The 14,115-nt window shown below is 37.4% G+C and overlaps 1 protein-coding gene across 1 annotated transcript in view; it reads left to right on the plus strand.

Moving 5' to 3' along the window:
* The window catches only part of TENM2 (teneurin transmembrane protein 2), an 895,032-nt gene that overhangs the window by 161,902 nt on the left and 719,015 nt on the right, over positions 1-14,115 (plus strand). The window lies entirely within an intron of this gene.

Below are 14,115 nucleotides of genomic sequence, written 5' to 3' on the forward strand. Positions count from 1 at the left end.
ATTGTCTTCTTAGTTTATCAAGGATTTATTAACTATCAAGGATGGTGAAACTTTATCCAATCTTAAAAGATTTCCAGGAACATTTACAGTTTAATTCAGTCAGTTCCCTAAGATTTCTGGAGAGGACACACTAATCCTTGTTGCTGACCCTTCCCAGTCCAGGGGACAATGCTAAGATAAACTATACTGTTGAAAGGGGTGGTGTTGTAATTTGATCTTTTCTCTTCTTTTTTTTTTTTTTTTTTTCTTTCTTTTTCCTAGTTGTATCATTTTGAATTTTTCAGTCATCTTCAGAACATCTTAAAGACTTCCACCTTGTTCCAGAGCAGTGTTACCAGCATTTCCAGCAAGTTAATAAGCCTTATTCTGCTTCAGCAGCACTTCCCCAGCCATCACAGTCCTCTCACAACATATCCCTTGTTCTGTGTTTCACGAGTTAATGTAGATGCCACCACAATGCAGAGGGTATGATAAATGAGGCTCTCTGCACTATGCTTTTCTCCAGGATTTTGCAAGTGATTTTGATGGAATTAGATATGTGAGTTTATGTCAGAAAGGTCGTGTAATTTGATTTCTAGATCTGGGCACAGAGACGAGTCTTCATCTAATTACTCCTCCATAAGCAAAATTACTTATTTTTATGAATGGTGTATTTCAGAAATCCATTCAGTCTGGGTTTAAAGATGTTAGGAAATGAGAATGTACAAATTCACTTGGTAGTTTCTTCCAATGATTAATTGATGTTAATGTAACATGTCACTGGATTAGGAAAAGAACAAAAAAAGATTGACATGCCTGTAATAGGAAAGTTCTCAGCCTCAGAAATGATATAAATTTCATTGTATTTAATTTTCCTTTCATTTAGATGTTATTGGAAATTTACTGGTAAACATAATAGGAATTGGAATAGATTCTATTAGCTCAAGTATTTAAAGAATGATAAAGTCTGTTAACCGTTTTGCTTACCATCAAAATAACATTAGGACAAAGTGGCTGTGGGTTCTGTTTTTTGTTTTTATTTGTGTGTGGGTTTTTTGTTTGTTTTTGATCTCTTTAATCAGGAATAATAGAACTAAATGATGCATGCATTTTTTGTGTGTTTATATATTACATTCTTGTAGATAGGTTTTCAAGACAAAGATGCGCATATACACAAACACAAGATGTATATTTAAGCAACTGCAATTTCCACAAAGCAGAGTCCTCTGAGATTTCAAAATATAAGTGGTGGGGTGTTTCAAGTAGTTATTAGGCTTTGAGATAAGTCTTTGCACAGGATAAATTTCAGTGCCCAGAGGTTTGGAACTCCAATGTACATCTAGGCGTGTTTAATAAATAAAAATTCTTTATTTTCATTCATAATTTGAGAAAAAATAACATTATAAGAACAGTTTATTACCTTAAATTTTATGAAACCTTCCTTACAGACTGTTAATTTTTCAATTTGAAAAAATATCATGTATTCCCTCAATTCATAACTTGTGAGGCCAAGCAATTTTGTTGATTTTCTTCATCTTCTCATCTTTTAATGATTTTCTTGCTGCTGTAGAGAAGATGGTAATATAATGGGCAAAACATTATGGGGAAAGCATATAAAATTTCAAATGGCGATAGAAAACCCCTGAGGAAAAATATTTCCATCACAAAGTGTTCTCTTTTCAAGGGATCTTTGAAGTCTGTCATAGGACTCCACATTCAAAAATCTTCCTCCTTTGTTTCTTTTTTAAATTAATCATTTGAACATTTTTGGGGGCTTCAAATGTTTACTGGGTGATTATTAAGACACTGAAGTACTGAAGAAGGCTCATGAGGCTACATATTCACCCTCATAGCCTTTTTATATTTTATTTTCACAAACTATCAATTGGAATTTTTAATTCAAACTATTCTCAAATGTTACAGCATTTTTACACAGTATATTATCAAAGTATCAAGTCCTTTGATAAGGGTAATTAAACATGCCAAGTTTGTTTCCACTGCCCGAAGTCTGCAATTGCTTAGTCTTTTTGTTATTTTACATGACTGACTTCAGCTCTCTCTATTTATTTACTGCAAAGCCAACGGCAGTGCTCTGTGGAGATATATTTGTCATTGGTGTTAATGATCGAGAATTATTTTGGAATATATAATAAATGAGTGGGCATTAGACAGTGCAATCACAGAGAAATAAATGTCAGTTTTACACTGATTATATGAGAGTTGTCTGGGTAGAACAAGAGTTTTATAGGTGTCCTTTATTGGGGAAATTGGAAGAAGAAATAATGGGGAAAAAAAACACATTCTTATTTCTCAAAAAAATAAAAAAGAGTTGTATGAAATAAGAAAAGTTTAAAATAATGAAATGTGGTATAGACTTCACAGATTTTAATGCAGTTTTACTATAGCTTTTGCAAGGTTTTACAAACCCATACCTGCAATATAGTCTTAACCTGCATCTCCAAATAGAAGCTGAAAATGGCAAGCCAGGGAAATACGTGCTTTTGCGTGGTCTGCACTGCTGAATTTGGAAACCTCATGCAGTTGTTACCATGCTACAGAAAGCCTCTCATCTAGTGTGAGCAATGGGACAAAATCACGTTTCAAGTAATCTTCACCACTGGTAAAAAGAGCATATCTCTGTTTTGAAAAAAAATAATAAATAAAAAAATCAATCTTTGAATTAGAACTCAACTGGTAGCCCGTGGGATAATTGTCCCTGTTCCTCCAGTTGGCACAAAGTTATTTATTTATTTATTATATTTTCTAGACAAGAAATGGAAAGGAAACCTCTAATATTCTGTAACTGTCTTGGTTTCACAATACGATAGTATTAGGGGGAGACTTCCCCTTTCTACTTTGTGACACATAGGCTGGCTGATCCTTTTTATTTTCTTTCTCTGTCTGTGAATGATAGAATTTCCTACAGTTGTGCCCTTTATTTTGTTATTGGAATACATCCGACCAGAAATTTCAACTCAGAGCAAGGTCCTCTTTATTTTAGATTTATGTAAAAGTTAACAAATTACAAGTATTTTAATAAAGACAGCAGTGATAACTCAGGAATAAGGTTTAGACATAATGTCTGTGCCAAGGAGTACATTAACGCTACTCAAAAATAAGAGCATACTACTCTGTATGAAATAGCATACTACTGACATGAGCTGATTATGATAATGTCTTGGTACAAATTTTTGAAAATCAGATACTATAAAAATATACCATTAACTTTATGTTAATAAAATATTTTGCTTGATGCCTTTTAAATTATTCATTTGAAGTAGTCTAAAAATATAAAAGAACTCTTATTATCATTCAATTTACATGATTACTTTAAGTTCACTTTTTTGGTTTAACATAAACAGAGTATAAAATTCCCATCAAGCTTTTGGATATTTAAAATGTATCATTTTTATGCAAAAATTGGAGCCTGTTAGGATGTTAAGGTTGTCATTAGTATAAATATAACTTCAATTTCTGATTTGAAACTATTTTACACATAGAAATTACTGCGTTTGCTGATTTGACTCATTATTTCTGCTTTGATTATTCATGTGCTCTTTTGAAAAACACAGTTTTAAAAAATAAAAGCTAAAACGCTTCATAAATTGACTTAAGATATTATTATGAGTATTTCTTGTAAGTAACACAGGAATCAAGGTGGCCATGGAAAGAGACGCGGCTTGTCGCATAAGAGTTTTAATTTTTTAAGAATCCCTAGGTTTATATCACCAGCGGCATCAATCCAAGCATGAGTAGGGCACCGCAGGCCTCCCCAGAGCAGTCAAAGTGAAGCGGGTACCTTCCTGAGGAGGGAGCATCCCTCAGCCCTCGTGGGAAGGCAGGCGGCCGCGGAGCCTTGTGCACCCTGGGCCCCTGATCCTCCACTGTGGCCGCTGCCTGCTACGACAGGTTCATGCAACTTCCTGACATTCGCGATCGCTGTTGCTTGCCATCTTTGTTTCCCAGAGGCTGTGGCAACTTCTAGGACACCAGATGATATTTTGTTCTTCCTTCACTTGTTTTGTTTTTCCTTCACTTGAGCTATGTCAGCTGAGCTCGCAACAATGGAAAATGTGGGATGGCTGCATAAGTAGACTCCTAGCACTTAACTAGGCTTTGTGTTGATGAAGGGAATTTTATTCGGGACTTCCTACACAGAGCTGTGTGCACAAAGGATTGTGAGACTGGTGAGATAAATCTTGGCAACTGGAATAAGGACATAAAATGAACAAGCCAGCTTTTCAGTCATTCGCAAGGGATACAGCCCGAAATAAGTCAGCCCTGGATCTCCATCAGCCAGCATATGCAGGGGATTCTCACAGCTGCTGTGCTCAAGCCTTGTTTATTGTAGGAGGTCACAGAAAATAGATGGTTTCGTTTCTTATTTCTAAGAGTCATCTCCATTTCTGTGCTGTAGACTTAATCCACAGTAAAGCCACTCTGGCTGAGAAACACTAGACAATGTTATTTCCCTCTGATTATCACTTTTTCCCAAATGGTTGTTTAATCTCCATATCTAGGTTAATTTGAAATAGCAACTGAGAACACAGAGATTTCCAAGAAGGAAGGGAGGAAGTATATTTTACTGCTTTGCTAAAGTATGAGCTTGACAAAGGCATTTGGACATGGCATTTGTTATTAAAAGGTACTCATCGTGGCTGATGCTGCTTGTGCACAAGTGCCATGCTGTCTTAAGCTCTCTTCCTGAAGCTACTGTGAAAACTAAAGAAATGAGCATGACAGGAGTTTTACAGTTGGTCATAGAGTCTAATTTTAGGAATTCAACTGATGTTCCTAAGATAGGCATCTTATGTCATTGGCTCTTGGTATACTCAGGAACAGGAGAGGAAGATAATTCCTGAGGCAGCAATTCAGGGAAATCTAAGTCAAGTCATCTCTGAACTAAGGCTCTTTCACCCTTTTTATTGCTTTACAGGGGCCCAAATTTTTAATGTATGTTTTTCTATTGGATATAAGACTAGGTAGTGGGAATGTTCCCCACTTTCCTTTTACCGATTTTTCTTATTTTCTTAGTGTTTTGACTGAGTTTTGCTAGTCAAAGGAAATTTTCTTTGTTGTCCTGAAAATTCATTGCATTAAGATATGTAAAGCCCAAAGATTTCATGAACGTAGACGCTGTAATGTAATAATCTCTGTCATTAAGGGTGTTGTTACCTTCAGGAGCTTGCAGAGTCCAGAACAAAGCAATTCAGCATTGCAGATTATCCTGTGTGTTTTTTGTGTAATTACATGATTGTGTATCTTTGGTTTAAGTTAGTAAATGGCTGCTGGCTTTGATGACAGCCCATACGTCAAAGGTGTAAGCCACCACAGCACAGCGTCATTTAGGACTGCATGCCTTAGTGAAAAATTTTCTCCTCATTGTAAACTCAGAAACCCCAGTAAAGTAATTTTTTTTTTTTTTTCTAAGTAACACTAGGTGGGTATTCAGGTTAGGAACTGTCAGTCCAGTGCTTCATAGATGTGTGCATTTTTTTTTTTTCTTCTTTTTTTTTTCTAAATTATGTAGCCCAAACTACAGAATATGAAAACAGTCTCTATAGTCATTTTAGCAAGCAAGTGTATGCATGTAGTGGGTTTATGTGGCAAGGTTTTGGTAGCAGGGGGCCATAGGGGTGGTTTCTGTGAGAAAGATCTAGAAGCTGCCCCATGTTTGGGAAGGGCCCCATTGTTTTCCAGATCTGAGCCAATAAGCGATCTTGTTTTGCGCCTCTGTGAGAGCATATTTAAGACAGGGAAGAAACGCTGCGCCAGACAGCAGCCAGGAGTGAGAGAACAGCCTTGCAGGTGCCAAGGTCAGTGTAGAGGGAGGGGGAGAGGTGCTCCAGGCGCCAGAGCAGAAGTCCCCTGTGGCCTGTGGTGAGGACCATGGTGAAGCAGGATGTCCCCCTGCAGCCCATGGAGTACCACGGTGGAGCAGGGTTCCACGCTGCAGCCCGTGGAGGAGACCACGGTGGAGCAGGTGGCCCTGCCTGCACCGACGGAGGCTGCCGCCTGTGGAAGACCCCTGCCGGAGCAGATTCCGGGCCGGACCTGTAGCCCGTGGAGAGGAGCCCACGCAGGAGCAGGTGACCTGGCAGGAGCTGCTGCCCGTGGGGGAGGCAGGTTGGAGCAGTTTTCTCCTGAGGGATGGACCCCGTGGTACGGACCCATATCTGGAGCAGTTCTGGAAGAGCTGCTGCCTGTGGGAAGCCCACGCCGGATCAGTTCAGCAAGGACCGCATCCCATGGGAGGGACCCCACAGCACAGGGGACGAGAGTGACCGAGAAGGAGCGGCAGAGAAGAAGTGCTGTAGACTGACCATAACCCCCATTCCCCCATTCCCCTGCGCCGCTCGGGGGGAGGAGGTGGAAGAGGGTGGATGGGGGGAAGGTGCTTTTGTTTTTGTTTTGTTTTTTTCCTTTGTTTTCTCACTTCTCTCACTTGTTAGTTGTAGGCAATAAATCTTACTGTCTCCTTATGCCGAGTCTGTTTTGCCCGTTACAATAATTATTGCGTGATTTTCTCGTCCTTATCTCAATCCTTGAGCCCTTTTCACATATTTTCTCCCCATTCCTCTTTGAGGAGGGGGAGTGAGAGAGCGGCTGTGGTGGAGCTCGGCTGCCCACTCGAGCAGAACCACGACAATGCATTATAGGCAGATATGACTAAAGCATGTTATCTGGTGTCATTTTTGAAGGTCTAACATAAATATTGGAAATTTTAAAAGATTTGATAGAAGTATGTCAATTAGTCATTGTTTGTTAGTTCACGGTGTGGCATGAAAATGCTTATGGCTTTCTTGGAATCTGTAGCTTCATACAAATTTCAGATGTCAATGTGTTATATGGCAGGAAAGAAGAAGTATGTTTGGAACCTGAGAAGAAGTTACAGACAGAGAAAATACATCTTAAAACCTCTTCTAGGTAGTTATTTCTAGCAAAGGGGTTAACAACAAGTTTGTAGAAGACATGAGGCTCTGAAGTGGCAACACTATTTGGGCATGTTTTCTTTCTTTTAGACTAAGTAATCTTGTGGTGCATAGTATCAGGTTGTGTCCAACACACAGTTGATGTGACAAAATGGCCAGCAGTTCAGCGTTGTAAACAAAGTATTCGTCTTAAATTGCATTTTGTTTATCCCTGTGAGAAGTATCGATGTAGAAAAAAAGAGCCTAAATGATTCAGTCTTCTGTGTAGTCTGACCATTTTTTTGTGTATTGAAATTCAGTGTAGAGCTATTAGCTGCTTATGTAATTGCAGAAATCACTTGAAATGTGACTGTGTTACTAGTAACCATAAAATTTTGTTTATTCAACTTAGAGATGATTGATTGATAAATATGTAAAAGACATTTGTTGAAAAAGCTGCAGAGAAGTGCTGTGACCCACCAAAGTGCATTGATATAGCTCTCCTTTCTCACTAGTTAACATCCATCCTTTCAAAACGTACACTTCAGGAAGAGATAGGGAGTACCACTCTTTTGTCTCCTATATATATATCTCTACTCTTCATTTACAATGTGGGATTTGGGTGAAGGGTGTGACACAAAGCTCTGAGTTGAGCAGTGTCCATGGTGCAGCCACTGTGTTGACTCTTGCATGTTCATTATTCCCTGGGATACCAGGGGATTGCCCAATAGACAATTAAAAAATAAAATTAAAAAATATTCAGCAAAGGAATTTCCACATTCTGTGATTATATTGGATTGCACAGATTTCTTAGTTGAAAGTATGTAATATTGTATTTGGTATTTGTACACTTACTGCCCTGTCTCCTGCAATACAAAACTCTACTAGCTGGAGACAAAGCAGCATGTTATGCAGCTGAGGTGTTTTTACTTTGTGCATCAGTTTCTAGCTTTAGGTATTTTGTTTGTTTGCCTGTTTGTTTTAGTCTTAGTTTCTTTGTTATTTTATTCTCCTTTTCTCTTGGTCAGCTATCATAAGACTCATATGCTAAGCTGTGAAATATTCTGCTTTGTTTTGCAGTAGCATTTGTCTCTCTGGGAAGAATCTGAGTTTGTTTTACTGGCAACTATGAAATCACCACTGGGTCTGTCATGTGGTTAAGCTGCAGATGGTTTGCATGAGTTGCTTGTTTCAGCTGCATGAAATGTCCCTTTGGACTCGGCTGAGATTCTAAGGAATATATGCACTATCGGTCACATGAAAACAAGATCATGTTTTACTTCTCTGTGACAATAAGCCTCACTAGCTATAGGTTTAGTTGCACAGTACAGCTGTTTCTTCAGTTGAGGGAAGGAAGATGCACCAGTGGGATGCAGTAGTAAGCTATACCAAACCTTTCACAAACATCATACAGCCCAGTTTAGCCTTGGGAGATAAAACTGCTGATAGTCAGAGATGGAGGGGAAGAAAAATCCTCACATAGATGTTTATGTCAAGTAGCGTATCAAAAAGGAAACTTTTTTCCCTGAATGGATTACCAATACAAAAAGATTTTGAATAAATAAATAAATACATAAAGCAGTTTTCTCTTCCACAATAATTTTTAAATGATATGTTTCCTTTTTCAGAAGAGAAGTGTGTATAAATAAGGGCTTTGGCGGTCAAGCTACTTTTTCTCTACAATGTAATGTTTTTTGTATGAAGTCAGGCTTCATGTGAAAGCCACAGGCAATGCTGCAGCTTGTTGTTGATGGTTTGTCACTCTTCTAGTTTCCTTGGCACAAGTTATGTATATGCAAATAGAAATTCTTGTCATGCCGCTAGATATTTTAAATGTCAAAAAACTCCGGTTACCCTGTACAGGAGCAGGGGCTTAAAACACTTGTGTGTGCATCATGAAAGACACTACAGATCAGGCGAAATTATAGTAGTGTTTCACGTAGAATATACTAAATACATCAAGGAGGAGATGTTACTCTGTTTATGAATTTAAGGCTTATGAGAAGTGTTCAGTTATCAGATCTGAAGTTTTGCACCTAATTATTGTTAACCAAAGACACTGGAACGTTGAGGTTAGAGATAGCATAGTTTTTTCAAAAACTTTCTTCTCCTTTTACATACTGAGAGAAATGGACAGACTTTCAAATATTCTCATTAAGTGAGATATTGACCGTTTTCAAATGTCTGGATGGAAATGTCAGGAGGAAAACTCTTGAGCATTGAATCTCCATTGAACCCTCTTCTTAAACATTTATTAAAAATCCCCAAATATACAGTTTTGTTACTCATATTCATTTTTCAGTTGGTTAATAGAATTTTAAATGAATATATTTTATTCTGTTCGTAAAATGCTGAATAATATTTCAGATTCCAGAGAGTGACACAGTAGTAGAACATTTGGGATCCCACTGAAATGGGCTATTTGATTTGACATCACCTGCATGACTGGTCTGAACGGCAGAACAGGAGGCTAGACTGGTCAGCCTCTAGGCAAATGAGATAGTACAGAAACTGCAAACATATCTGAGGTGAACAGGGCTTTGTATGTCAATCTCAACTTGTAGATCAGATACAGAATTCTATTATGAATGTTACCATGAAAAAGAAGCAGATTTGGAGTGAAAATAGCAAACCAGTATTGTTAAAATATCTGGCTTTCCTGCCTTAAAAAAGTTTGCTTTCATCCTGTTGCGCAGTACTCAGATTGAAAGGTTGAGAACCACATTTGCTCACAGGTTCTTAAGACCCAGCTTGTTTCAGTATCTGTATCTGAAGGCAAACCAGTCAGTTCTTAGACCTTTGTGGTGTTCCCTTGGAAGGATGTGAAACCTTAGGCTCTAACAAATTGCAAGATTTGAAAGCTGCATCTATTTTCCTCTTTCTCTACTTGAAAGACAAAGCTAGAAACAAAACCAGACCCTCTGCATTTTGTTGTGGAGTAAGAGTTCCTGACCTGAACTCCCCAGCCTGTGAAGGGGCACAGGGCAGGGGAAGTCGCCCTGAAGCGCTACACTCTGTCCTCCTGGGGAGTGCCTGTATGTAAAGGCATAGCTGCAGTACTGCCTTGCCAAGTGCTGTCCACCTGCTTTCCGCCTAAGTGACCTTGGGATTATAACACAGTCACACAGCAGTGGTCTGATGCTTAGAGTCTGAAACTGCTTGCCCATTGCAGCTTTATTTTATTTGTCTGGAAATTGCTCAGCTCTGAAATTTATAGCATGATTGTTGCTCTGCTCAGATCCTTCTCTGATCTATTGATCTGCGCTTTATTTTATACTGACGAAGTATTTCATACTCATTTACAAAAATAAAAATAAGCAAAAGTCATCACCATAATATTTTGATATAAATTGGACACTTACAAATTGCTCAAAGGCTGTGATGCCAGTAGGAAAAATCATGACCCAACCTCTAATCTTAGAAGCATTCATCTGAATGAAATATTTTGCAAACAAGCTTACAGTGTGGGCTTACAGTCTGATTTTGTTTTTTCCCCTGCATCGGCAGGATTGAAAAAGCAGCAATATGTAGTTAAGAGTTGTCTTGCACAGGGCTGGAGAATGCAGCTTTTTGATCCCATCCCACACTCTTCTAGATGTGAAATATGAGTGGCTGAAACTATTGCATATTAGCTGTGTTCTCCTGTGCTGCACCACCACTAAGCTCAGCGCAGGTAGATCTGTCCCAAGGAAGAGTCTTGCTCTGTACTCCCCTCTTCAGCACCAGACAGAAATTTAGAAATAAAAAAGATCATGTAGAAAGCAAAGCAGAAATTTATGTCTAAAATAATTGTACTGTTAAATATAGCAGTAAGTCCAAAATCGGGTTCTAATTGATCAGAGAATCAATCAGTAACTGCTTGCTGCAGTCATGTAAAATGCAGACTGAAGCGGCAATGGCTAAAATTTGCTAATTTGAGCACTTAAGAAGTTTAGTAGAAACTTGAAATAGGCTTGAGAGCTATAGTTCCTGTCTCAGTTGATGCATGCCTATATTACTAATCATAACGGCAGGTATATTTCTTCATATTTGCCAAGATTAGACCCAGAAAAGTGCTCAACAGTGAGAGAATGATTTCCATTCTAACTCACACATATTATCCTTTTCTCATTTTAAGAAAATTTGGAAAGTGAAATTTCTCACTTGTTAAGGGACCATGCTGGTGGGACTTACAAAATCTGTGCTGATCATGATGGTAACATACTGTACAAAACACAGAAAAATGCCTTGCCAAAAGCTTCACTAGCAAAAGGGGATTTGCTTCATTTATGAAGTTTCAGACCTAAGACACTACTAATCTCCTCTTAAAGAAAAAGAAAAGAAAGGGAACAAGAAGAGAAGAGATCCTGTTTGAAATATAACTTGGATTTCTTCAAACAACATGGAAGGTTAAGATGGTAGGAGAAGAAAGAAGTTTTACAGGAACTGTTTACTTATTAACTAAGGCACATAGCCTGACTCGTGTACTCTGGAAATGGATCAGACGTGCTGGCAAAGGATCAAGGATCATATAGAAACTTAATATGATTTGCCATTTTAAAATGGGATTCTGTCTCATAACTGTTGAGAAGTACTCATTGATTGCTGCCATAAAGGAAAGGAATGGCCACTCCCCATGAAGCACAAATTAACAGTAATATGCAGAAAATATTGGAATTCGTGTTGGATGCCAACAAGTAAGAATAACAAAAAAGCATGACCGCATGAATAAGAACTTCTTATTGCTTTTTAAATAACACTTTCAGAGCAATTTGGAACTGAGCTAGTGTACTGACAAATGGTTGCTGGAAATGGAATGTTAAGGTTTTGTTCTGTTGTTTAAGCACATTTGAATTTCAAGAATAGAATATATATATGAAGAGGAGAATAATTCCAGAATTTATATACAGAAAAAGGGGGGAAAAAAAGGTAACTAGGGTGAAAGAAGAAAAAAGTCATGAATATTAAACTGAGAATGATCTTTTCTTTAGCATTTACCATTTCTCCTAGGAACTTACCATTATTTCCAGCTGGTGTTTTTATTAAAGACTCTGCAGAATGCAAAACATTTAGAAAACTTGCAATGTATTTTCCCACTGTTTGTTCCTTCTAATTTAGTTGTTCAGTCATAAACATAAAAGAATGCATAAAGTTTCCTCGTACTTTAGATATAGACAAAAATTAGTGATTGGAAAAAAAAAAATAATAGAATTTCTATCCTCCACTCTCATTTCTAGAGGATCAGTAAAATAAAAGGAAATAAAAGAGTCCAGTGGCTATTATAATTGGTAATAAAAAAAACACTTGTGACTCTCTGTGACTTCTTCAGTGACTGTTAATGTCAGGAACATTTTTCTTTTTCTCAGACCAGTATACCCACAATCAGCAGTTGATGTTTTTAGAAGGAAAGATTATACAGTTGGCAGATTAGGCAAAGCGAAATGTAGACATTCCTGATGTGGCTTGACAGATGCTGTTATAGCTTCAAAAGTCAAATTTAGGATGAGCTTCACAATGCACACTTTGTTCTGGGGCATGCTCAGGGACCTCAGCTTGTCTGCATTCAGTAATTTTGGAAACTTTTTCCTCTGATATGTTTTCATGTCATGTTTTTGAATATAATTTCTCATGAATGAAATAGATGGGAATCCCATATATGATGGATGTTATCCACCCTTTTGGATAATCCATTTTATCCTTCCCCCTTTGTTATCTTAGATTAAGTTGTAATTAGTTGTAATACTGTTGTGCCTGCAGTCCATTCTGTTGTCACTGGAAAAGATGCTTTACTTGGGTGTAAAATATTGTAGAAGTTATTTACATCACTTTGGAGTGGGCCCATTCCATGCTGGAAAAGGAAGGCATTTTATAAATAACAATAGTAAATTTAATTGTCATTTGAATATAATTTTAAATAAAAACATTTGAAATTACACTTTGTTACCTACAAATATTTCCTCAGTTAAGTATTTCCTCAGTTATTTCCTCAGTTGCAGTTAAGCTGTATGCCACCAACCTTTTTCAGAGAAGATTCTCCTTGGCAATTAATGTTGAAGTTAAGCTGTATGTCACCATCTTTTTTTCAGAGATTCTCAATCTTCTAGAAAGAATATGTATTAATTTTTAAAGTCATATTTACGAGTAACCTACATAGGACCTGCTGATGTCTTGAATTTTCATAAAGCATCCCCTTATGAATTACAGATTCATAAGATGTCTTAGTAATTGTAGCCTGGGTATTTGAATGCATCATGGCTACTCCTGGTGCAATGCATTCTCCATTATAAACAAGATTCTGCTTACAAGGCCTGTCTCCCAGGTCGCTGAATTCCAACATCAATGACTGCAGTAAACAAGATATTGTCTACATTTGAAAGACATTCAGCTTGGAAACAAAATGGATGATACAAGCCTGCTTGCGTTGTTTGTTTGTTTTGTGCTTGTTTTTTTAACTCTGACAAAATTTATTTTGGCTTATTCTTCACCCACTCCTAATGTACTTCAATATTTTATTTTCTAAAAATACTGAATTTCAGAAAATTCAGAGTTATTAGTGGAATGCGATTAAGAAGAAGCCTCTATTTAAATACATAACCGAATGTATATTGCTCAAACAGTAGCCCTAAGATGAGCGTAATAGCCAGAAATGACTTGTGCTGTTACAGTTCATAAAGTCTTGGTCATCTGATGAGAAGACTTTACCATGAGCTTAATACGAGTGGGATCTAATTTCACATTACTAGGTCCTTAAATGCAGTTTAAAGAATCATTTGCTTCTTTAACTGTTTTATAACCTGTATCAGAAATGAACAACCACATTCTTACATGTTCAGTTTCTGCATAGTATTGCACTCTGTATATTTGAATGTGGTTTATATCCATAGTAAATGAACTGTTTGTCATTTATATTTCTTTTGAAGAGTTAAGTGCAATTTGAGACTCATTCTGAAATCAGGTGAGGAAGAAGGTTGCATTGTATGAACACAGTTACTTCAGTTGCATATTGTCATCTGCTTGCATGCAAGTTAATTTGCAAAGTACTTTATTGACAATTGGGCTGCTTAAAACAGGTGTACATATGCTATGTGTATGTCATGAAAAAAAAAGAAAGTATTAATTCCAGTTCTTAGAGCACTGAATGTGCAACTCTTCTGATTTGGATGGCCCAGTTTTTCACACACACAGACTCATCAGAAACCTTAAGAAACCACTTAGATCATCTGTGAAATGTCACAAATGAATTTTT

The sequence above is a fragment of the Aythya fuligula genome, chromosome 14 (genome assembly GCF_009819795.1).
Source record: "Aythya fuligula isolate bAytFul2 chromosome 14, bAytFul2.pri, whole genome shotgun sequence".
Classification (NCBI taxonomy): Eukaryota; Metazoa; Chordata; class Aves; order Anseriformes; family Anatidae; genus Aythya; species Aythya fuligula.